Genomic DNA, 27,852 nt, shown 5'->3' with positions numbered 1-27,852 from the left:
TCACTGGTGGGGGGGGGGTTTAACAGTGGGCATTCAAGTCCTGTGCTAAGTCTATAGCACTTTCACAGTCATGGGGAGCAAGATGCATGTCACCACACTTATAATCCCCAACATGTACATGGAGGTAGTAATTTTGCCTCTGTGATCAATGGAGGCATGGATGAAATGAATTGCCCCATATGTAACCATGTGTGCATAAGGTTTCTTGCTCAGGGCGTACCTCTCAACTATACAGATTTTCACAGAATGTCCACATTTTTGCCTCATATTTTGGTCCATTTTTCATAAAATTGTGTTTTTCTAGAAAATCATTGGCAAATCATTGAGGGTTGAAGTCAGAAAATAATGACAGACATTTGAGTTTCAGACTTCATACCATTCAGGAAATTCATGCTAATGCAAAACCCATTATTCTATCAATTTTCTAAGTTTGTAAGAGCAATGTTTAAAAAGTGTCCCTATTTTTGGCCTTTATCCCCCATTATTGAAGGCTTTGTCTAGATTTCTTGCTCTAAGAGGTTGAGAGGTATGGCTCAGGGTAATGTGAACCCCCTGCCCTGTATTAGTGCAACAATCTGAAAAACACTCTTCACAGAAGCCCCAGGGACACAAGTTTCATGTGTTATTATGTTGTGTATGACCTGGCATCAGCTTACACTCGTACTTGTCTGTGAATGCAGATGTGTCACTCCCAAAGGTGAAAGATGCTATAAAAGTAAATTCCCCATGGCAGAGAATGGCATCCTGCTGCAAGCCCTCCATGAAGATGGTCAGCAGATGCTCCATAATGAGATATTTGGCTGGGCATTCCATGTGTGCCTCTGGTAGGACCTTATATAAGATGTCATCTCTGTCAGTGGCCAACATTAGAACTATTAGCAGGTCCAAAGAATGGTAAACTACATGATCACAAAGGAACACAATAAGGCAACCTATTTTTAAAGGAGTGGAGAGACTTATGTGGTGTCTGCTGCCAAACATTCCATTGGCAGCCATGAAGGAGTTCCTGGCATCTCTGTCTGTGGGCCCAGACAGTTCAGTAATCCATGGTAAACTGGTAGATGTTAGTGCCGAATTGCACAAGGCACCACATATATCTATTTGGTGATGCCCCATGTGTTTATATCTGAACATGTGCTACTATGCAGAATACTTGTTCATATCAAGGTGTACAACTTGAAAACTTGGCTCTTTGTTCTTACAGGAACACTAGGACTGCAGCTGCGGAGGTTGTCTGCTGATGTTGTAATAAACTTAATTTTTTGATAGTGCTCTTTTCTATAGCAATAGCTTCTGTACTACAAGTGCTGTTAAAGGGGCTGTCATTAGAGTGGGTAATGTTTTGTGCTTTTTATAGGTGCTGTGTTACCTGGTACCTCCACAATGGCTATAGGCTTTCCTGATGTTGTAGAACTGTCTGGGCCTGATAATGATGATGGCCTAATCCTGGCATAGTTAGTATCATGATGTCAGTGGTAGACTCTGGCAGTGTCATTGCCACATCTCTACCCCCTTCAATGGACATTGTCCTGCATCTATGCAGTCCACCTACAGACTTAGACTGCCACCCAGAGACAGGAAAACACCAATACATTTAGCACATCTCCAGTGGTAGAATCATGTTTGCGTGTCATCAGCTCTAGTGAGTAAGATGATGACATGAGGGAACAGTATCCAGACACATAGTTGTGACCACACCCCTCCAGAGCTTAATATCTGTATGGTTGTTACGAGATTTTAGAGCAGGGCCATAGTAGAGGGCAAGCAGTGCCCAATATAGTCATAGTTGAGCTAGTGAAAGTAGTATGTGATCTATTAAAAGACCTTCAAGAATACCAGGGATAGATATGCACCATTAAGGACAGATAAAATAGTGATTCTGTATGCTGCCTGCAGCTGTTCACAAGCCGTCACCCAACCCAGACACTGCTCTTCCTATGTCCATTCCACCTCAGACTCAGGTGAGGAAGTCTACTGTGGTATGAGAAGAGGACAGTCTTGCTACCACCTCCACAGCACCATCCAGTGTTGAGAGAGCTGAGAGGTGTTGTGGACATGCACATGAGCAGGGTCTTCATGCTTGGATCATGTGTAGTACATCCCAACCTTCAGACTCATTGAGCTTTCCATCCTCTGTGCATTATATGGATTGTGCCTGTGACTCTTCCATGTGATGGTGCTCCCATGGACAGAGGCAAGCAAGATTAATGCATACATCTCCTATAGGTGCCCTAAACAAGTCCAAAAGATCTCAGCACAAAGTTGCATTATCTGATGGAGATGTGTCCTTGCACACATGTGCACATACATCAGCACGGCCTACCACCAATCACTAACAAGACAATGAGAATACCACCTTTTCCTGATCAGTCTCCTCAGCTTCTCACAATCACCCTTGACAGCAAACACACACACACACACACACACACACACGCACACGCACACGCACACACACACACACACACACACACACACACATACACCATCTGCCCATTTCTGACTCTTGTCTCTGTGGCCTGGTATGTTTGGCATAGGCTGATGCTCAGTGGTGCTGAGGGTGATGATGCACACCTCTGTGGCTACCAGCAGTAACAACAGCCTCTTGTTGTGGCTAGTCTATACATAGTTTTGCTTGTAACTTAAGGATTTTTTGTTAATCAACAACATCAGCAGTAGTGTCTTTTGATGTGAAATATATACATTTCTGAATCACTCTGCCATATTTTTGCCCTTAATTTCATCTATAGTTACTTTCATTTTATTAATGTTGCACATTTTCATGTCTTTATACTGCCATTTGCATATTATAGGGGCCAGTATATTTTTCAGCCTTCCACAATTGCACCCAGTGTGCCTCTGAATCACCCCTATTCAATATGTGGTCACTCTTTATGCAGAATCAGTTACCATGATAATATGAAGAATGTTTCTGAATCCCAGGGAACGAGAGAGAGAGTGTGTGTGTGTGTGTGTGTGTGTGTGTGTGTGTGTGTGTGTGTGTGTGTGTGTGTGTGTGTGTGTGTGTGTATGTGTGTGTGTGTGTGTGTGTGTGTGTGTGTGTGTGTGTGTGTGTGTGTGTGTGTGTGTGTGTGTGTGTGTGTCTATGTGTCTGCGTATTTTGGGGGTCTGAAACAGATGGGTACAACACTACTCTCTCCTGCCAGCTCAAGCACATTGATGGTGTACTTAATCCTGCAGATCCTGTTTACTTACCTTTTTGCAGTATACTGTAGTTTTTTTTTCTATTGTGCAATACAAGTGGAATTCATACACTGATACCTATTGGTACTTCTCTCCCTGAGTCCAAGATGAACAATTTCAGAGTAAGTTCTGTCCAGAAATTAATACAAAATGCTGCTGGAAAATAAAATTAAATCACATCAGAAATAGTCTTTCAGAAGAAGCATAGAAGATTTACACTGCTTTTTCTGTATTGCCATGGATTAGTAAAGCTTCTGCTTTCATCACCCAGGCTTATGTGGGTTGGAACAGAAACCCAAGGGGACAGAGATGACATAAACATTTCAAGGGTCATTCCTTTCTAAATTCAACAACACAGTAATACACAGCCCTGGAACTCTGTGATGATGTATGACCCGCAGAATATTGATTTGATTTTTAACTTCTGTTTATTGTAGTGTTGATGATGAGTCACATAAACCATTTCTTTTCTGAATAATTTTACTGAAAGTAGTATGTAGTCAGAACAGTATCTCATCTATGACCAAACCACTCATCTGTCCCTATTTTGGGGGAATGTTCCTGTTTTCCGGCATGATTTACCCCTGCAAATTATGTATCTGTTTTTGAAGGTATGTCCCTGTTTTCAGGCTTGATTTACCCTTCACACAATATTCTGAATTCCCCATGATCACATTTGATTTTTGAAGCTGTATCATACAGAAAAAAATAGACTATGTGGCAAACATACTAGTGACACTAATAATTTAAAGAAAGAGGACATACACAAGACCTTATGGTAGAATTTTGCAATACTGTTCACTAAAGTCTGCAAATTATGCTCTGTCTCTGTGCTTATTGTTTTCCATAATTTTTATCATTCTTTTTAACATGTTTCTGAGGAGTTTCTTACATTCCTACTGAAGAGTTCTATGCTATTTGGTATTCAAAGTTAATGCTGATTAGATTGAAGATTTTTGGAAAAAGTAGGAATGCACAGATTTAGAGGGAATGGTCAGCAAAATGTTTGCAAAGTGTGGACGCGTCTTCAAAGGGTTCCTCATGAGTGTTGCTAAGGTCAAGCAGTTGAAATGTATGTCTTAATAGTTTATTCTCAGATAGAGATATAAGGCCAATAGCAGAGGAAGGCCTGGTAAAATTATAGGAGGAGAAAGCAGTGAGTAAAATAAACTGTAGAGAGAGAGTAGTGTGCCACTGTAGTATACCTGTGTGAGTGGCTGAAGAAGTCTTGACACAGTGGTTAGGATGATCAGGAACATGGTCTCCATGTGCGCAAATGTAGTTGTTAAAACAACCAGAGCTGACAGAAAATTATTTACAAAGAAGCGTAAATTCCATTGGAAGAGTAGGTTTGGCCTAACAGCTTGAGTATGCTAAACCATTATCCCCTCAGCAGACTGGCCTATAAGGACCACAGTCTCAGTACACTAACTGGCAAAGATAATTGTTTATGTGGACAGAGATAGGATAACCAATCGTAAATTGTATTCATTTTAGTTGGCCGTAATAAAGCTATAAATTAGTAAGACATATCTTATTGGGAGATGTTAAAATCCATGACCCTAAGATCTGCTACTCAGCTGCACAAGAATTAAGACCTCTGTATGACAAAGATAGTTATTTGAAAGATTTTACTTCCACTATATATAGGAAACCCACATTCTCCAATGATTATTTGGAATATAGCAGCAGTCACCCTTATTTTATGAAAAAAAGTATTGTTTAGGGTCAAGTTATTAGAGTGGCAAGAATGTGTTCATCCTTAACTAGTGCTATCAGGGAGATGGATGTCTTGAAGGGTTATTTCAAAGACAGAGGTTATCGGGAGAAAATTGTTTTGGATATGTATAATTTAGTTAAGGACAACTGGGGACTGATGTATATACCCTTGTTAGTAACTATTAATACCCACAAGGAAGCAGCAACTTCTAATGAATATGAAAATAGTATGGTTCTGACTTATGGATGTTTCAGCCAAAAAGTTAAGGACATCCTGAATAAAAATTGGATTTTATTTAGGACAAATAATGAACTTCAAATGATTATGGGTATAAATCATAGATTTGTATAGAAAATGAATGCACATTTAAAATTTTTGTTTGAACACCCTACAATGACAAAAAGTGTGGTAGACAAGGGTACAACAAGTTGTGGACATTGTAACTATTGTAAATACATTTTGAAAGAACCAACATTAAATATTAGTGAATTTAGTATAAAAGTGAGGACAGTAGAGGGTAATTGTGGAACAAAAGGTTTGGTCTACATAGCAGTATGTCAGAACTGTTTTAGTTTTTACATAGGGAAAACAGAGAGGACTCTCTGCAGGAGAATATACGAACATATTTATGCCATCAGACAAAAAAATACCAACAATGCCCTTTATAGGCATTTAGGAAGTAGTGAGGGTTGTATGCGATTTTTGTTTGGAATTTTGGAGGCTTTTGAGATGAATTCCAGGGGAGGGGATTGGGACAACACAATAGAGAGAGTAGAGTTGAAATTGCAATTGGTTTGAATGCCACTCATACCTCTGGGATTAAGGAATATATTTCAGTTATGCCCTTTTTAAAATACAGAGCACTTGAATTATAGTTTAATTATGTTTGCAGAAGTGTATACTGTCTTTTTATATGTTTTTAAACAGTTAATTGTTTAATCTTTTATGTATTTTATCATGTAATTTTGTGATTGGTTGTCCTAGATTATTTAATTGGTGTGTTTAGATTGATTAATTGGTTCTGATGAAGACCAAGGTTTCCTGGACGAAAGCGCTTGACTGTATTCATTTGGAATATTAAATTATCTTTTTTGGATTACCGTTGGAGTCTTCATTGCCTTTGTACCACCACTTAGCTGGGCTGGAAGGAGTTTGTGTTCCTGGTTTATGGTGCACCTTTTATTCACCGGTTTGTGTGGTCATGTTGCTATAATTGGCAGCTGTATAAGTGAGGAGGCTGTAATTGGTTGAATATATGCTTCTAAAATGGAAAGCTGCGAACTGCAGAGTACCACACACCCAAGAACACGAAGTAACTGTATCGTAGATTAAAAACTTGTTTAATACAAATTGATAAAATAAATAAGTACGGGTACAGGTTAAGTGTTTTTCATCCCACCTAGTTGTGGGACTTCTTCAGACAAAAAAACCTTGCAACAACTACAATAAATATCCTAGGGCCATGGTGCCGACAATACAAACTCCACAGCTGATTAAAATGCTCATTTAACATTAAATAGTTTAAAAGATATAAACATAGTAAAATAAAATGTTAAACAACATGTAAGATCATGCTTTCCATCAAATACAAAACAGTTTGACCCTGTGATTCCCCAACATATACAAAAGTATCTTTAATGATTTATTTTAAAATGAGTAGTGTGTATTATATACACTCTAAGCTATAGATCTATTGAATTAACCTAGGTCTAATATGTACAAACATAAAAATATGTAAAAGCAACGAAACTATAGACCTATTCAATAAACCTAGATCTGATATACACAAGCATGTAAAAATGTGTGTAAGCACAGAAAATATAGAAGAGAATAGAAACATATTAATACGGAAATGTGCGTCTATAAGCAAGACTATATTATGGAAAATGATAGCCATCTAGTTGGAAACATGAATGGCTAATAATTAGATAGGTCTCAAAATAGTGTATACCCTTGGTAATTCATTGAATTGGAACTTAATATATACATATAATTAAAGATTGTAACTATATAAGTGTATAGGTATGTAAGTCAAATATGTCGGTGTACCTATATGAGTTCATATGCAGTTAGTCTGAGTAGTGAATGTGTACTCCTATATACCTACCTACTCAAACTTCTTAGCTTTAAAATAGGATAAAGGGAGCATATTTCATCGAGTCCTGGAAAAATACTTACATTACTACGTATCTGCCAGCATAGTTCCAAGACCACTAACTGTACACAGTATGGTCCACCCCTGCCATCTGATTGAACACAGTCTACAGCTCTAAACAGGAATTTGTGATTCGGGTGTTCTAATATGTGTTTTGCTAGTGCATTTTCTGATCTACCTTTCTTGATGGCATACAGGTGTTCATAAACACATTCACGAAGTTTCCTGTCAGTTTTACCAAAATAAAATGCTGGACATTGTTGGCACTGGGCTAAATAAACTACACCTTTGGACTGACAGGTAAATTTATGTCTCATCTCATAAGTAACATTCCTAATACAAAAAGTTTCTCCAGTATTCATGTAAGAACAGTAATTACACATGTTACATTGGTACATGCCCTTCCTCCACAGTAGTCCCTGTACATTTCTCTCCATAATTTGTTTCAAATTCCTACCTCTTTTCAGACTATGTTTGGTTTTTCTGGTAGTTTACTTCTTAAATCCTTACCGCTATTGATTATAGGCCAATTCCTGTTTAGAGCTGTAGACTGTGTTCAATCCGATGGCAGGGGTGGACCATACAGTGTACAGTTAGAGGTCTTGGAACTATGCTGGCAGATACATAGTAATGCAAGTATTTTTTCCAGGACTCAATGAAATATGCTCCCTTTATCCTATTTTGAATCTAAGAAGTTTGATTAGGTAGGTATATATGAGTACACATTCACTACTCAGACTAACTACATATAAACTCATATAGGTACACCAACATATTGTATTTACATACATATACACTTATTTATTTACAAGCTTTAATTATATGTATATATTAAGTTCCAATTCAATGAATAACCAAGGGTATACACTATTTTGAGATCTATCTAATTATTAGCCATTCATGTTTCCAACTAGATGGCTATCATTTTCCATAATATAGACTAACTACATATAAACTCATATAGGTACACCAACATATTGTATTTACATACCTATACACTTATTTATTTACAAGCTTTAATTATATGTATATATTAAGTTCCAATTCCATGAATAACCAAGGGTATACACTATTTTGAGATTTATCTAATTATTAGCCATTCATGTTTCCAACTAGATGGCTATCATTTTCCATAATATAGTCTTGTTTATAGACTCACATTTCCGTATTAATATGTTTCTATTCTCTTCTATATTTTCTGTGCTTACACACATTTTTACATGCTTGTGTATATCAGACCTAGGTTTATTAAATAGGTCTATAGTTTCATTGCTTTTACATATTTTTATGTTTGTACATATTAGACCTAGGTTAATTCAATAGATCTATAGCTTAGAGTGTATATAATACACACTACTCATTTTAAAATAAATCATTAAAAATACTTTCGTATATGTTGGGGAATCACAGGGTCAAACTGTTTTGTATTTGATGGAAAGCATGATCTTACATGTTGTTTAACATTTTATTTTACTATGTTTATATCTTTTAAACTATTTCATGTTAAATGAGCATTTTAATAAGCTGTGGAGTTTGTATTTCCGGCACCACGGCCCTGGGATATTTATTGTAGTTGTTGCAAGGTTTTTTTGTCTGAAGAAGTCCCACAACTAGGTGGGATGAAAAGCGCTTAACCTGTACCCGTACTTATTTATTTTATCAATTTGTATTAAACAAGCTTTTAATCTATGATACAGTTACTTCATGTTCTTAGGTGTGTGGTACTCTGCAGTTCGCAGCTTTCTGTTTTAGTTGTTTGAGTTTGATTTGGTATCTGAATAGATGCTTCTGAAAGCATCCATCTGAAATATATTACTGAGGCCATTATTCACAAGCATATTCATTCCTTTTATTACAATCCAGCATCTAAAATGTAGACGTCAATAAAATGGCTATCACTGGGTAATTTCTGAGCGCATAAGTGTGTGTGCCTGTGTTTGTGTGTGTGTGTGTGTGTGTGTGTGTGTGTGTGTGTGTGTGTGTGTGTGTGTGTGCGCGTGTGTGTGTGTGTAGGGGTTCAAATAATATGACTTCATATTTGTGGAAAGCAAGTTGGAATATTTACTGTGGCTACTGTTTACACTTCAGGTTGACATACATTACTATGGCCATTATTTTCTCACACTCAGATATCACTTGTGTATCTAGTCATCAAAGTGTCGATAACTGCTGGGTATGCGGGCACTCTGTGAATGATACTGACCTAACCTCCAGTAATTTGCTCACTCATGTTAGTCATTATTCTGGCTTTGCAGGACTAATGTGCATTTCTTTAAAACATGTTGGAATACTTTACTGCATTTACTGTATGTGTGAAACAAAGCTGAAATACATTACTGTAGCCATTGTTTTTTTTTTTTTTTTTTGCCACAATCAGAAATCTAATATATACACAGTCAAGAAGCATCTTTAATGTCTGGGTAAATGTGCTCTCTGTGGATGAAAGTAAAATCACTCTGCCATCATTTAGTCATGTTAAAAATCATTAATCTGGCTTCACTGGAATAATGAGTATATGGAATACCTTACTGTAGCTACACTGTAATATATATCAATCATTATACTTCAACCACAGAAAATAGAAAGTTACTACACTACATGCGCACTCTCTATGTAGCAGTAATTCCCTCAGATTACATGCAAGTAGGATCTTAGCATGATGATGACATCTGGTGAATACCAGAGCTGCATTATTTTTTCATATTGTATTTCTTTTTTAATTCTGTTGTAAATTACATTTCATCTCTTTAGTTCTCCTGTTGAAAATAGTAGTCCATTAGCTGTCATTTTTCCTTTGATTTTGATACTTAATACTGGTCATATCTGAACATTTAGAGCACAGTTTGTGGTTGATACACATTTTTTTAATTTGCATTTGGAAGTGTGGGGAGCTGTGCTATTTGGTATGTACATTTTATATTGTGCACCTTTATTTTTGTCTGGATACACACAGGTTTTAAGAGCCTTTCTCCATATTTTAATTTCAACAGTTTGAGAGGTATTGAACAGTGCCACCTTAATGCAGGCAAGACTGCTATTGTTCACATTGTACTCAAAAAGTGGCTCATAGGATACAAAGTCATCAAAAGATAGACACACACACACACACACACAAACACAAACACACATACACACACACGCACTTTCTTTTAGATAGTAACTAAAAAGAAAAAAATGTATCTGCTAACAGATATGAACACTTTTAAAATATTAGAATGTATTTATGCTGCAAGATAATCAGCAATGAGTTAAATACAAAATGATGGTTTATGTTAAACTAAATACTGTAATCTGTGCATTGACAAGGACCCCTACAAAAATTAGGTTTACACACAGTTCAAGCAGTTAAAAATAACTCTAAAACAAAAGCAAATACTGTTGTAGTACAGGTTTAAGAGGTGTTCAGTTTCCTGTTTGCTATTAAATAAAAAAATACATACATTACACAATTTTGATTTAATAATCTAAAGAAAAACATATGCTTTGCACTTGTTTTTTGGTAGATGTACAGTGCATTTTAAAACTCAGAAAATAGACAAAACTAATAATTGCCATCATCTCCCCATGAAAAACATAGAAAAACATTTAGAGTTAGGAGATAAATGCAGTATAAATCTTATTGGGCAATGTACACTGATGTTGTTCCAGAAACTAACACTGATGATAAAATTGAGAGCTATTAAAATTATTCCAAGAGTGCTGATATGCAAAGGCTCACTTAATAACTAAATCAATGCAACCCCAAATATCTACATGCCTTCACAAATAGGGATGCCTGCTTTGGTTGCTAAAATATTAAGGTAAATTCTAACCATACAAAGGAAAACTCAAGAGGCAACACCATATGAAGCAAAGCAGACATTAATCACGTATAACACAGGCAAGTAAAAACGTAGTGAGTGCTTTCGCGTTACTGAGAATGCTTCTTCAGACTTAATAATTCTGACAAGAAAAATTCAGTTTAAATACATCCAATTGATGCAATATATTTTTTTAAATGAAAGTAGTAATGTGATTGGCTGAATAGAAAATGATTGCATCGACTGGATGTATTTAGTGCTCACTACATTTTTACTTGGCTGTGTTATATGTAATTAAAGTCTCCTTCGCTTCATATGGTGTTGACTCTTGAGTTTTCCTTTGGATTCTACAAGTTTGTATCGTAGAGGCACTTTACCCTGCTGACTGTGCTTGCTTTACTTTTGTAATTTCTAAGCATACCATACCTGACAGTTTGAACAATTAGCAAAATATGGCTATTATTCTGAATTGGGTCCTTGGACTTACCTAATTAACAAACATTAAATAAATAAATAAGTAAACTATCCCATTTAAGTATATGAGTGTGTTATATATAACTTATAAAATGAACAGTGTAGTTTGGAGGGGGGAGGTGAATCAGAGGTACACAGCCAGCTTCCAGTATCTGAACAGCACAGCAGAAAGATTTTGCCACATGGCAACATACCAAAAATAATCACTTTAGTCTACAAGTAAAATCTTTATTTAGACAAAGAGAATAACATGGATTGCATGTTCCTGTCTGTGACTAAATAGTGTTTGCTTACATACTGGCAACATTCATTTTTGTATTCTAGTGTCTATACTCCTGCTTATATGATAATAGTAACCCAGTAGAAGGAGACAGATTGCTGTACACATTTTTAATCTGTGATGACAGCTTTTTTGAGTGAATCAGTCTTGTCGGTAGATAGATGATGAACTTATATGCTTGCCACAGAAATGCATAATGAAGTCTAGCAAGCAGCAGGGTTCTGCTCAGGAATCCATGAGCTTCACAAAGGTGCCTTGAGGAGCCAGCAAGAAGCCATTTCTATTCAGTGAAATAAGGCATACTTAAGCTTAAATTCTGTGTTTGAAGTGAACTGAGTATCACGAATAAAGAATGACAGAAATATACAGTGAAGAACGACCTTTGCACTTCCTTAATTTTGTGTGCGTGTGTGTGTGTGTGTGTGTGTGTGTGTGTGTGTGTGTGTGTGTGTGTGTGTGTGTGTGTGTGTGTGTGTGTGATACTCCTTAAAGATGTTAGGTTTGAATTGAGGTTAAGTTGTTTGGGACATAAAAACATAATCCTACCAGCTCATTGTGAAGCTTAATTATCAGTTGGATAGAATGATCAAAAGGTAATTAAAGATTAAACCCTTGAAGTAAGGATAATGCACTTCTTCTATGAAACCTCACTGCAAGAAACATCAGATCAGAAATGCTCAGATAAGCATGTCTGAAACATGCACAAAAATGAATAAAACACCTCAAGAAAAGTTTTCTTTTTCAGGAAGTAAGACACCTCTGCATATTCCACATCATGAATTTATGTATGCCTGATCCATGGTTGTACAACACCAGGGAATGGAGAAAACTACTAGAATGACAAATAACAGTGCCAAGCAATGAATGTATTTATTTCATGTTTTCATGACTGAACAAATGAGTCTCACTGTCGGGAGCAGTAAGCACATGTGGATAAGTTAGATAAACCAGGTAAAGGAGATGATAACTGTCATGCATCCTTTTCTTTTGTCTCTGTTAAAGAAATCTATTCAAGTTCATTAATAACATTATAATGTCAACCTTGCTTCACTTAACTGCAGTAGCCTTGGGCAGTATGCGGGGAATAGTCACATTTTTTGCATTTATGTTTCTTAAGCAGTACTTACATATCATACTCAAAATGTAGGGTCTTCTCTTAGGTCAGTATTAAAAAAGCCCCTTCTCTTTCAACTGCTCCCTTTGTAGTAAAATTCACAATGTATGCTTCTCTAATATGGAATAATCAAGAATAAAATTAATGATCTGGTGAGTTATCCATCAAGCAAAATATATTGTTTTTGTCAATATTCTATAGGTATTTTTAACAGTAACATCCACTCTTATCAACCCACAAGCTCATCTAATATATATATATATATATATATATATATATATATATATATATATATATATCTGTAAATATAATAAACTCTCAGTGGAATTTAAATAACAGTATCAGCCTGGTAATACAGAAGTAAGGCATCTGTACAACCATTGACCCCATTTTGGGAACAGACTTGGGCTGCAGGCAGGACCGACCAGGGAGATAGGATAAAGGACAACAACTAGTTCTCCCATCCTCAGGGGCTTGAGAAAGCCCAATTCTGTGTGACTTCTGCTGAAAACTAGGATCCCACAGATCATGTATTTAGATTACAGGGGATACTGATGATGTCTTTGATGGCATTACACTAGTTACTCCCCTAAGCAAAGGACTCTGAACTTCCAGGCTCCAAGTTCCATGCATGCAACATTCCAATGGATTTCTTGTACCCCAGGACTATAACTGAATTACCACTAAGGTCTGCTTCATGAGGCATTGGATCCCACCTAGTAGAGGGTCGCACTGAGAATAAATGAACAGAGCAATTAGGAGATTAACGGATTGACTGGACATGGAAGCCAAGAGAACAACTGGCAACCCACTCCCTTCCTCCTTTGTCAGCTACTCTTGTCACTAGCTTATCCTGAGCCATCTGTGTCAAAATCAGGGCTCTATCCCTGTGCAACACAGATATGACATATGATTGCCAGGGAATTAAATTAATTCCAGTGATACTAACTGTAAGTGCTAGGCAGAGGTCTTCTATTGACAAAAAGCTGATTTTAAAAGAACCCTGAGCCATATATTTACACTGCTAATCCTACAACAGCCTCTCCATGTGCTTAGAGTTAGAAGTATAACTCCCTGCTTGAATGATTATTATACCATGACCATCTGTCAATGTGGTGATAGGCAATAAATTGGAGATCATTTTCTCCTAGCCACAGTACAGGCAACACAGGTTTGAGGACCTTAACAGATACCCTGCAACTCTAACCATCAGTCCAGAAGCCACCATTTTTAGCTTAAAATAATACCACTGAAGTATGTGTCCCAGTAAATAACTACTGTATAAGCTAATATTTTAATTAAAGCTAGACTTTATAAGCACAACAAGAATTTACAGTGTTTTTTTTGCTAGTTGCCTCGAAAAGCAGATGCCAGCAGCTCCTATCCTTTCTCTTTGGTTACCCACTATCCTCATAACTGTTTCTGTGTATATTCTCCTGTTCTGTACTTTACCCTTCCCTGAATTCATTTCTAGCCTCGCTCATAACTGCCTTTCCTAGTGCACCTGTCCTATTTTGCAGTCTTCAAACTCTTACATATTGTTTTTTTTTTTGCCCTGCTTTTAGCTGCTAGTAATACCTCTCTCTCCCCCTCCAAAGCCCCTCTCTGTTGTAGCTTATTTTAACCATACAGCACTGGGTTTGCTTCAAGTAAATCTACTTGTGTAGCTTGAGGCCAGTGTCCTTTTGTAAGCTTACTTCTGCTCATATTTTATTTCTTTTTATTTTATTTCTGGTGACTATACCTTTAGAAATTTTATATCCTTGTCTCTCAAGCTAGTTTTTCACTATCTTTTTCTGATTGTTCCTATGACTTCATCTTGACCAGGGTGCTAGTCCCGCTCCGTTCACCCTCCCTACACTTGGGCTCACTTTGCTCCTCTACCCTACCCCCATTTCCACCCACCCCATTACAATTACCTTTATACCTAACCATCCCTCCCCTTCCTGTCCCACTAGCCACTACAATTCCACTTCATGCCTATTGCCACAACCACCTTACTAATCTGTCAATCTTGTCAACACCACTTCCTCTATACCACTGTCTCTACCTACTCTATCTGACCATATTTTATTCCAACATGTATTATTTTCTAATATCTTCTACACTACTCCTTATTATCTCTATCTCCACCTCTTACCACTCCAATCTCTCTGACCCACTCCTATGTTCATATGTTCACCAACTTCTCACTCATGCAACATATATCCAACTACTTCATCTTTTACTATCTCCCCTAATCTCTTTACTACCTCTACCTCAAGTCTATATAAACTATACATAATACAGGTTTTTAAACCATCCTACAAAGCTAAGTCAAAACTATACAAACTCCATCTAGCATCTACTACACACTCTCTCCTCACTAAAAACCTACTTTGTTCTGGAGATATCCATCCCAACCCTGGCCCCTTTTCTCTACTCAAAACTACCTCTACACTGCCCCCCATCTTACTCCTCTAACAGTTACCAACCTCAGCCACAACAATCATCTCCATTCAAATACTTAACTATTTACTCATTGAATATTCAGAGTCTAGCAAATAAAATCACTGAGCTGCACTCATGGATAGCTCTCAATACCCCTCACATCCTCTCCCTATCTGAAACCTGGCTCAAGCCACAAATCTCAAATAGTGAAATACTCCCACCAGGTTATAATAACTTCCGATCTGATAGACCTGTAAAAAAAAGTGGTGGCATGGCCATCCTCTACTCAATCAAACTTAACCTGTCACCATACCTTTTTCCAATTCCTGACTTCCTCCCAGCTGAAATCATCATCCTTAACTGCCATCTGAATCCCCACAACAAACCTGCAATTAACTCTATCTACCTTCCTCCTGGTAACAATCTGCCCATTCTTGAAAACATCCTATCCTGGTTTTCCCACAACATACCATATGAGACACATCCTTGGTGATGTCAACATTGATTGGTCCAAACTTACAACTGACTCCCCCCAACTCAGTATCCACCTACACATCTTCCACCAACTTATAACATCTCCCACTCGCTTCCATAAAAATTCCACTTCCAGCTCCATCATAGACTGGATCCTTACCAATTCCCCCCACCAATACCACAATCCCACCACCTTACCTGACTCCCTCAGTGATCATCTCCCTACCACCATCTTAAGAAACTACTCCCATATTCCTAAACCCCACCTTATCAAATACTGTCAAAAACTATTGACTTTCAATTCATCCCAATTTAACTCCATTCTCCACCTCCCCCTAAATGATGCTATAAGCACTTTCAATAGCATCTTCATGAATACTCTAAACTCCTTAGCTCCCTCAAGGAAGATCAGAGTAAAATCAAATCATGCTCCCTGGCTCTCCAAACAGACTAGGTCCCTTATGAAACAAAGAGATTGTGCTTGGAAAACTTGGACTAAAACTAAACAACCACCTTTTCTTCAAAAATACAGGCAACTGAGGAACCTTGCAAAAAAACATACAACTAATGACAAAACGTTATACTATAGCTCTGCTCAGCTTAACAACAAATCCAGTCCTCGAAAAATTTGGTCAACTCTCAACAACATCCTCTATCCTGGAAAGCCCTCTAATCCCTCCCCATACCCTAACTCTTCCTCTCAGGAAACAGCTACCCTTCTGAATAAACACTTTATCTCTTCCATCCAAAATCTAGTAACCTCTTAGCCAAACTCTACTTCGACACCCACCCCTCCAAGTCCCACACAACTTTGTTTTCTTTTGAGCCAGTTTCCATTACTTACATCAAATCTCTACTATTCAAGCTAAAACCTTGCTCTCCTTCCACTGACAATCTATCTCCTACATTCCTCAAACTTGCTGCTGACTCAATTGCCTATCCTATAGCTATACTAATTAATCGATCAATTCTGGAATCAACTTTCCCCACCCTTTGGAAATCTTTCTTCACTATCCCTCTTCATAAAGGTGGAAACTCCACAGACCCCTCAAACTACAGACCCATTGCCATTCTGTCCCCCCTCTCCAAGATATTAGAAAAATGTATTCACTCACAGCTTCTCAATCACCTCCTCACACACCACTTACTTACCCCTACCCAACATGGATTTCGTCCTCACCACAGCAGCACCACTGCCCTCCTCTCCTTCCCTCATATCATTGCAGAGGCCCTAGACAACAATAAACTAATTTCCTGTCTCTTCCTAGATCTCTCCAAAGCCTTTGATACTGTCTCTCATCCTCTACTTCTATCTAAACTCGTAAATCTCCACCTATCCCCCTTCACACTTGCCTGGTTTAATAGTTACCTATCTGGCAGGGAACAATCTGTCAAATGGCTCTCATCCTCCTCACCTTTCCTTCCTATCTCCACCGGTGTTCCCCAAGCCTCCATCTTGGGACCCCTTTTGTTTAACATCTTCACCAATGATCTTTACACCTCATGCAAAGAATCCTCCCTTATTCAGTATGCTGATGATTCCACACTTATATCCATCTCAAATAACATTCCTGAACTATACTCCCTGACCCAACAGGCCCTACTATCCACTGAACAATGGCTCTCTCACAACCTATTGATCCTAAATCCCAAAAAGACCAAACTCCTACTTTTCCTTCCCCATTCTCTTTCTCATCACAAAACCTCCTTTTTTATTACATCTTCTAACAATACAACTATCCAACCTGACACCCTCACAAAACTCTTAGGGGTCATTATCGATCACGAACTAAAGTTCAACCTACATATACTCCAATGTATAAAAAAAAAAACAAACAGAAACTAGGTTTGCTATATCGGAACAAAAAATTCCTAACCCCTCAATCTACTTACTCTGGGCCAGGCACTCCTCCTCCCCTCCTTCTTATACACCGCTCCAGTTCTTACCAATATCCAGGCCTCCACTCTAAATAAACTCCAACAGACTTACCATAAAATAACCAGATTCATTACTAACTCCCCATACAACTCACACCACCACATTTCTTTAAACTCTCTTCAATGGCTTAAACTTCCCCAATTTCTGCTATCTTATCAATTTCATATGCTACACTCTATTCTTTATAAACCCTCCTTCTGTCCATCTTTATCTTCCATAGTCTCCCTCTACATCCCATCCCGGACCCTCCGTACTTCTTACCAACAATTACTTGATATCTACCACCCAAAAAGGTCAGTAGGCAAACTACTCTACAAACGCTCCCTTGCCCATGTTTGGAACAAACTTCCCCTTGACTTGCGTTCAATTTCCCACACCTCACACTTTAAAAATTAACTAAAAGCTTATTTTCTCAATTCCAGAACCTGCCCTTGCCATGACCCTACCTAGTCTTCCATCCCTTTATGTACCCTCAAAAGGACCATACTTAGTACCTCATTACACCTCTCTCTCCAATGTGTCAATTTATGCATTTTATACAAACAAAAAAATGTTATTGTTGACCTATTGAACTATATCAAAGTAAAATTGTTACTTAGCTTCTTTTTAATGTAACTTTAACTTTATGCATGTAACCCAACATATGTGAATCTTTTTGCTATAACTGCTATTATATCAATATAGTTTAAAATTGTACTTGTTTAAAATGTACTACTGGAGCTTTTCTCCTCGGGTCTCCACTGACATGCCCAGTTGGACAAACCCAGTTAACAAATGTCAATAAATAAATGAATAAATAAATAAATAAATTATGGCAATGGAAGTCCTTATGCTAATGTATTTATGAATATACATGAACCCATGGCATCAGATATAGAGGACCGGAGACATTTGTTCTGTTTTTGATACTGAATTACAGAACAAATTATGGTGCTTATTGTACATTCCATAGCTAGAGGATATGATCAGAAAATGCTGATCTGTTATTAGTGCACTACCAGCATTAAGAAAAGAATGCCGAGTGCAGCTACGGTCAGGACTGAAGCACTTCAGCCCTTCATCTGTGTAATAAGATGCAGCAAGTGGTTTGCTACAATTATCAGAAGAAAGAGCTTGTTTTTTGTCCTCAAGGCTGCATCCCTCCCCCTTTTTTGCTGCTGAAGAGAGACAGCTCCTAGATTGACACAAGGCATGAGTGAATAATTCAAAGATACACTTCAAGAGTAGGCATATACATACATAGCTACAGTTCGCAATATTAAGTGTTCAAAACTGAGAATGTTCTTTTTTACTTGATTTGCTGCTTAAAAGATTAAAGTTTCTTAATGATAGCTGCTGTCCATGCAAAATCATGGTACAGAGTGGACAGTGAATCTTCCAGAAAATGTTCTAAAATTTTACTTTGTAGTGTATCTGTACTAAAGGTGTCATGTTCTGGTTATTGTACCACTTCTTGAGGATTTTTTTTAACTAAGCAGTTTGTGATATTTTCTGTATCCGAGTCCCTTCACTAAATCCTTCACTTCTTACTGGGTCTGTCACCTCAGTTTCAGTTTTTCACCTTTCCATGTACAAAACTATTTGCTTCCCCAAGTATTCCATTTTTGTGTTGATATTCTCTCCTTTCTGTAAAAGTTATCATGTTAGGATGCCTTTATTGTATTTATCTTTTGGGTTTATTACATATAAGTGAAACAATACATCATTTCTTTGCGTAGCTAATTTTTTGAATTGCTATTTTCTTCTGCATCAAGTGGGGAGACTCCTAGCATAGCCTAGCTCTGTGGTAGGAGTGTTTTCTTCTCTGGATTTTGCAGTCTTTTTCCAGTACTGACATCTTTGCCTATGCCAGGAATGGGCACTTTTCCATCCTGAGACCTGGTGCACACATGCTGTCATAATAGAAGCTTACACATTGTACCTATATCCACACACATGTGCTATGCATACCCAAAGAGAATTTGTAGGATCATCAGTTCACCTATAGCTTGTCACTGTAATGTGGGAGGGTAGCAGAGCACAACTCCGGGATCTCATTTGAAATTTGTGCTTTTATTAACTTCTCTGTTTATTTACTTATCTGTTTATTCATTTACTTGCTTATTCAAACATCTGTTTACTGGTTGGCATTCTGATCCAGTTGATCATTTATGGCCGCAGTCTAGGTCGCTGGTGATACAGGAACAGGCAAGTGTTGATATACATTGAAATTTACTGTCAATTAGTGGTGATACCAGTAGCAGATGATCATTATGCACCAACGTTTAATCACGTCAACTTTTTTTTTATATATTTTCAGAAAAAGCTATCATTTAGTCATCAACGCCTTTATAAATATAAATATAAATTTTTTATAAATATAAAACTTTTGCTTTTCCTCACTGAGTAATGAAATCCGTTCCTTTCTGTAGAACACCAGCCCTGTTTTGTTTCCAGTCATTATGCCCCACAACATATAATCATATAAACTTAAAAGGATATCAGAAAATGTGGCTCGTCTGAATCATCCAGTCCACACTAACCAGCAGAAAACATTGTAGGTTTTAACCTAAAATACGATCAGTTGAAATAGTAGTATCTTACAACTCAGACATCCTATCATTGGTATTATGATCTTTCCCCTTAGAGACTAACCACCAGGAGCACAAATCACTGCACAAGTCAGGAAAATAAACCGTGTTTATGTTTACATACAATACCATCACAATAACAGAGCTTACGGGATCATGCTGCAGTGTTTGCATACAATACCATAACTATAACAGAGCTTACGGGATCATGCTCCAGTGTTTGCATACAATACCATCACTATAACAGAGCTTACGGGATCATGCTCCAGTGTTTGCATACAATACCATCACTATAACAGAGCTTAAGGGATCATGCTCCACTGTTTGCATACAATACCATCACTATAACAGAGCTTACAGGATCATGCTTCAGTGTTTGGCTGATGTTGTAAGTGAAGAACAGTAGAGCTTCTGTAGTGCCTTGTCCCTTTCTAAACCACATCTCTCTTCATTAAGCAATCAATACAGCCCCATATAGAGTTTTCATTGAAAGGCCACAATATTTTCAAGGATTCTGACCAGTGCTGGAAGTAGCAAGACAGGTTAGTAAAAATTCATATTAGATTTAGTCTCAGGCTTTGGAAGGGAAGTGAAGTCTTACAAAGTTTGGGCAGACTAAAGATGGCAAAGGAGAGGATGACAATGTACTTCTGTGGAACTACAGTAAATGAGACACATGTTTATAGGAACTTTGGAAAAACTGAGACAATGTATCCAAAGTCCAGCATTTCCCTTCAACCATTCATGAACTTTAGATAAGTACACCTCATTCTACTGCTGTACCAGTAACAGAGGTAAACAGTCTGGTTCCAAAAAGGTAAATAAAATGTTGAAAATGCTTTTCCTAATCTGTGTTTCAAACACATGCTTGTCATTGATGGACAAGGTAATAGGTTAATTATGTGAATTATGTCTGGAGCCTTTCTCCCCAGGCCTCCACTGAAAATTGGCTTTGTTCCAAGTCAGACTTTCCTGGTTAACAAATGTTAAATAAATAAATAAAATAAAAAAAATAAATAAATAAAATGTTTATCTCTTCAAGCCAAGTAGCTGATGTCATTTGAAAAACCTCTGGTGTTGCCTAGCAGGGCTGCCAATCTTTGCTTCAAAAATACCACTTTACTTTACTTATTCATCCATCTTTTGCTCTGACTTCTGCTATGGCATTGCAGTTAAAAGGTATATTGCAAACTATTGCATTTATACTGCTTCTAGGTTGATTTATACGCAGCAGAAGCTACTTTTAGTTTTTGTATAATCAATCCTTTGAACTAAGTGATACTCTGTATCTTCTCATTGTCACAGTAAATTAGGAAAAATACGAATATGCAAAGATATTTATGGAAAACTACTTATAAACCATGCAGTTTGCCCAAAAGTTGCATCTGTTTTCTTTGCAGGTGCCCCTTCCATTTCTCCATCGGCCCTAAAGCCCTAAACCCTTCTGCTGAGCATCACCCCACTAATCTGCCATGCAGAGCACTCCTAGGCTTCACTAACTTGATTGCGACACAGCACTTCTTTCTTCACTCTTGAACAACATGCCTCTTACTTGTCACATGTGATGATCTTAAATAATACCCCTTACACTTGTTACCAGTTTCACTTTCTCTTCCTTTATGCTTGTTCAGATTCACTCCATGAGTTGTATTTTGTTGATGACACTGTGTGTCCATGTCATATTCCACATTGCTTTCTATGTACTATTTTTTTTTTCAAATTCTGCCCATCCACTCTCAACTGAACACTGCCTACCAGCCTATTTACACTTTTTTTCTTGTATGGCATCTAGAGATGGTAAAAATACTGCTACGGTCTTATTACTAATGCCTAAAACAATGAAAGCTTGAATTCAGGTTATTGAAAGCATTTCCTTAGCTTAACATTTCAGCTTACTTTTAGCATTTCAGACCTACCTTTTTATATTTTGCTATATAATTTAGGTGAGTAGAAATTAATATAACCGCCAAGTCATTTTGTCTTTCTTTGTCTCCCCTCCAGTAAAATTTTTTTCAAGCACATAAGCCCTTCCTGAATTTCCCAGACCAACGTACATAAGATTGCACTTTTTGTGTATTAAACCCTACTGGGGACAGCACACTTAACCAATAAGATATATTGTAACTCACTAGAGACTGATCTTTCTCGGTATGTAGCATTATGATTTGATCACCAATCATAACCAGCTTATTATGTGTTCCAGAAATTTGGAGAACATAATAAGAGTTGTGGTTCAGGGACCCACAAACAATTCTTTGTAGTGCACAGACCTTTATGTGCTCTATGTACTTACCAGTTACAGAAAAAAAAGACTATATATAGTTTGATCGACAACCAGTATTTAAGGCAAAAACTTGGGATTTGCCCCCCTCCCCAATGTTGTGCGACCCTGGAGTTGGTATATATAGTTAGAGGGTGTGTGTAGTTTTGTTGTATTTTCATGTTTTAAACGGAAATAGGTGGGGGGCTTTGCCCCCCATACCCCCCAAATGTGGGGGATGTGCCCCCCATACCCCCCAACTATAAATACCAACTTCAGGGTCACCCAACATTGGGGGGGGGTCCCTGTTAAGTGCCTTGAATACTGGTTGTCAATCAAATGAGCTGTCGACCAAATGAATGTCGATCAAATGGTCTGTCGATCTTATGAAGTAGACTATATATATATATATATATATATATATATATATATATATATATATATGACTTTACTATATTGCAATAACTTTCTCCTTTTCACTAAAGTGCCTATTTTATATTGTACTTTCTTTATTGTCTCTAGATATTTCTGTTAAATTCTATGTAAAACCGACACTGTTCCTGTCAATGTTGTTTTTGTTTTATTGGAGCTTTTCTTCCGGGCCTCCACTGAAAATGGGCTCACACCCAGATGGACTATCCTGGTCAACAAATGTAAATTGGCATTGACAAATTTCTTAAAACAGTTAAAACAGTTAAAAATAAAATTGATAAGATTTAGTTTAGTAGGTTTTAACATATTGTATTGCAAATTAATGCATAAGAGATGCCACAGCTTATTATATCTGTCAGTCAACAGAACATTCTTTGGGAAAAGATTTTCATTTAATGGTATAGTACAATGCAGCAGTCCCCATTAGAGGAGTAATTCGGGTCTATCCAGTTTGTAATAGTATTAATTTTGAAAGCTTTAATGTAAGTTTCTATATCAGGAAATTAATTCCTCCCTGTTCCCAGGGTCTGCTATGGTGTATGAAAGCAACTCTATTTCTATTAGGAAGCCATAGAAATTTTAATAAAAGTATATGTATATTCTTGAGAAAATGTCTCTCAGGAATTATAGGTATAGCTTGAACTATATACAGGATCTTACAAAGACTATAAACATTTTTTTCCACTTATCCACACAGGTTTTGATTATATGTATGATATTGTTATAATTTACAACTAACATTTCCTCTATATTTTTGCACAAAATAATACCCGAATAATTTAGAGAGGTTACTTGTTTGCCAACAATATTGTTTCCACCTGCTTGTATTCCTTTCTTTTGTTCAATAGTACAAATTTTGATTTTTGACTTATTGAAATTAATACTAGCAGTAGTATAACATTTTCTGTTAATAAATCTAGTTTGTTTAAAGCCATTTTTGACTTAGGTAATGTGAGAAGCACATAATCAGCAAATAACACTACTTTAGAATTATGTTGATTATATATATCAATGTGTTATCTATTTGGGTTATTTTGCATTAAAATAGCAAATATTTCAATAGCCAATTCAAATAGGATGGGTGACATGAGGCAACCTTGTTTAGTACCTTTGGTTAGATGAATAGATTCCAAAATAAATGGTCCTAATTTAACATAAACTAGATTATTTTTATAAACATTCGTTATGGGTGGAATAAACGTAGGAGGGAAATCAAATATAGATAATATTTTAAATAGATAATCCCAATTTAAAGAATCAGAATCCTTTTTTATGTCTAATCAAATTATTAAAGTTTATTGATTTTCCCTATTTAAGAATTCAGTAAAGGTTAGCATCCTTTTACTATTGCCATGCGTATGTCTATTATATATAAATCCAGTTTGGTCTTCATTTACTATATGAGATGATGGAATTTTTTTTCTTTTAACTAGAATGGACACAAATATCTTATAATCATTATTTAGAGGAGATATTGGTTTATAAGAACTACAATATTCAGGTTCCTTATTTTCTTTTAAAATAGGAGTGATTAAAGAATATCTCCAAGAAAGGGGTAAGATACCATGTGTTTGAATTTCAAGTAGTGTTTAATGAAAAAGGGAAGTTATAAATGTAGGGAAAAGTTTATACATTTCTATGATTATGCCATCAATTCCTGGGGCTTTATTGGACTTGTTTTCCTTAATCTTATCTGTGAATTCTGTATGTATAATTAGTCTTTGAAGATCTATTTTAAAATTTTCTGGTATTTTCTTAAGTTTAGAAGAGATTGATTCCAAATTCAAGAGATCAATTTGTGAGCTACCAGTTTTATAAAGTTGTGCATAATGACATTTAAAGGCATCAAGAATGCCACCTGTATCAAATAATTTTCTTTTTTACCCTCAAGTAATATATTAGCAATATTATTAGCTTTAGATTGTATTTTATTCCTCTTTGATAGGTTATGCATATGTTTAGGTGATGCAGTATAGGAGTTTATTTTTAATCTTTCTAATGCCAAAGCAATATTATGAGTTAGAATTTCATTATATTTTTTTTATTTAGGTCTTCTAGTTCCTTTTTATTATCAGATGAATCTGAAGTCCTATTAGATTTAATTAATAAAAGCTGGGATTGTATATTTTATGATTCTGATTTCTAGTCTTTGGTTTTATTTGTGAACCATGTAAGGGTTTTACCATATATATAACCTTTTAATAAATCCCATATCATGACCATATTACCTCTGATTTATAGTTAGTATCTAGAAAGAACTGGAGTTCCAAAACTAATCAAGGTTTAAATTCTTTATTTTTTGTGATGTAAGCTGGAATTCTAGTTGTAAGGGTTAATCTTTTAAAATGCATCTGAAATTTAAAAACAAGAGGACTGTGATTAGAAAAAGGGCAGGGAAGAACTGAAAAGAAAGACATTTTTTTAAATTTAAATCCTGAGAAACATAAACTTTATCTGTTCTAATTTTGGTGCGAAATCTGTGATCTTGATGAGAAAATATTAACGAATTGCCTTCTTTTATACTAAATGTGTCAACTAAGTTAAATGTCTCAGTCCACTTTTTAAAATGTTTTGTGGAGGAGGTTAGACAAAGGGGTCTCTTCCTAGTAGTGTCAGAGCTATCTAAAATGCAATTAACATCACCACCTATCATTAAATTACCTTTGTAGGTGTTAGCAGTAAGGTCTAAATGTTTTTTAACAAACCCTACCCCTATGGCAGGAAATCAGTATAAATTTACTGATGTCCATATCCTATTATTGAATTTCAGTATAACAAGAGCTATAAGACCCTTCTTATCCACATTTGTGGAGATTTGGGGATTAATAATGTTCTTTTTCCATAAGATCATTACTCCATTAATCTTTAATTTACAGGAAGAATGGGCTAATGTTAAATATTCTTTAGAGTTCCATGTGTTGCTATCATTTGTTTTAAAGTGAGTTTCTTGGAAAAAACTACCTGTGCTTTATTTAGTTTTAAAGACTCTAATAAGTTCAATCTCTTTCTTGGGTTGTTCAAACCCTTAGTATTTAAGGACAGTAAGTTTAGTTCCATATATGATTGCAGTTAAGATTTAACTCTACTATTAATGCTAATTTCTAATACCCAAATCTCCTATATTAAAACTAAGATTTGTAATAGTTTAAGCAATGTAATCAAACTTGTTTTCTTTGTCAATAGGTGCATAGTAAGTCTTAGAGCAGGCCTGAAAAGAAAAAAAAACACAACTCAAGGAATATTATATATAACAAATTAAACCTAAACTTAATAATATCCCACACCAAATATGGAAGGAAAGACATTCCTAGTCCGATAGATAAGTGTTGATCTATCAGACCATCCCTCATATATTATCTATCAATGCCATCTGAGCTCTTATGTAAAAATTTAAAGGAGACTACTTAACAAGTACATTATGAGATGTAACATTGTATATATGTTTCATTATATATTTTAAAGTGAGGAAAGTAAGTAAGAATACAATATAAAATGTTAAGATATTGCTGATAAGTACATAGTGCATACAGTATCCCATGTCATAGAATGGTTATGTGTTTTATATGTCATAACAGAGTATATTGGACCTATATTCAGCATAATAAATAAATCAAAGCGCTACTTCAAAATGAAACAGGTAAACATGACATAAATGTATACCCTGCTATGTAATTCAAGTTCCCAGCTCTTAATTGAACATTTCTTACATAAGCTATAATTGCCTACTTAAACTCTCCACTAAAACTCTGGTTAATTATTAATACTGTGTGTACTTTTTAGGGGAGAGATTCAAATCAATTTAGAAATATCTGCTTAGTTCTATTATATTTAAATAACAAAAATGATATCACAGTTTACTCTTGTACGTTGCCATTGTATTCCTATGTATAACAAGCAATCACTAAGAAATACAAATATTTGGTTTTGTTTATCAATGTTTTGAACAGTTAAATTCTTCTTTAGCTATGCAAAAATCAACAAATGCATACTTGACTTATAAAGATAGTTTTAAGACAATTACTATTAATTATATATATTAAAGAATCAATGCATTTCTATGAAAATAAAATCTTATAAAATTACTATGAATGTTAAATAGTACACTCATTTGCACATCAGTTAAAAGGTAGCTTATAGCTGCTCTATATAACATTAATTGTATAACATCTAATGGCTGAAAGTCTTTCCGTTAAATATAAGGACACTGCAACTATGGGCAGGGCATAGAATAACTTGCGTTTATACATATTAAGCTACAAACACTAAATACCATATGAGTAAATGGTTTAAAGACATTAACACTGAGTTCTTTCCATCGGCTTATCTTCTTTTCATTTTGTCTTCCAACTTTGCCTTACAACAGCAACTCCTGGTCATTTTGTACAGAAATGGCCATGGCTAGAGTGACTGACCTGCCTGTACACATACCTTGATATCCACAGGTATAAGAAGCCCCCCCCACACACACACACACACACACACACACACAGTCCTTGTCTTTAGGCATATAAACTCACCAAAGTTTTCAATATGTCTGTGTTCATCATAAATCTGTTTTCCCGATCAACAAAGTTCAGATGGGTTAGCCTTTATTTATACCTACATCTTCTTGGATGATAAGTACCACTATTCACACCATATTTTGCTTGACCAAGACAAACATCTCAAAAATGGGAGACAGTTAAGTTGGTAGCAAGCACAAGCATCTTCACAGACTGCAACATTTTTGAAAAAGGAGCAACTTTACTTTTTTATAAGCCTCATGTGCATGATACAGATGCATATAAAAAAGCTACTATAAATTGCACAAAGACACAAAGAGCTCTTTATTTGTATATTATAGACCCAGGTTATCTACATTGCTTATTTACATCTCATGATTACCTCATTTGCATATGACTTTCTCAAACTCATTCAGATGATGGGGCCTATGTGCAGCTACTATCGAATCACACCTTAGCTGAGCTTAGGTTCAGCCCATTCAAATACCCATTGTAACTAAG

At 36.2% G+C, this 27,852-nt stretch overlaps 1 protein-coding gene across 1 annotated transcript in view; it reads left to right on the top strand.

The window, feature by feature from the left end:
- The window catches only part of GLRA2 (glycine receptor alpha 2), a 1,310,903-nt gene that overhangs the window by 641,355 nt on the left and 641,696 nt on the right, over window positions 1-27,852 (top strand). The window lies entirely within an intron of this gene.

Source organism: Protopterus annectens, chromosome 5.part0, assembly GCF_019279795.1.
Source record: "Protopterus annectens isolate FY-2018-M chromosome 5.part0, PAN1.0, whole genome shotgun sequence".
NCBI classification, from domain to species: domain Eukaryota; kingdom Metazoa; phylum Chordata; order Ceratodontiformes; family Protopteridae; genus Protopterus; species Protopterus annectens.
Note: the sequence above shows the minus strand (reverse complement) of the source record. Positions and strands in the feature narration are given on the sequence as shown.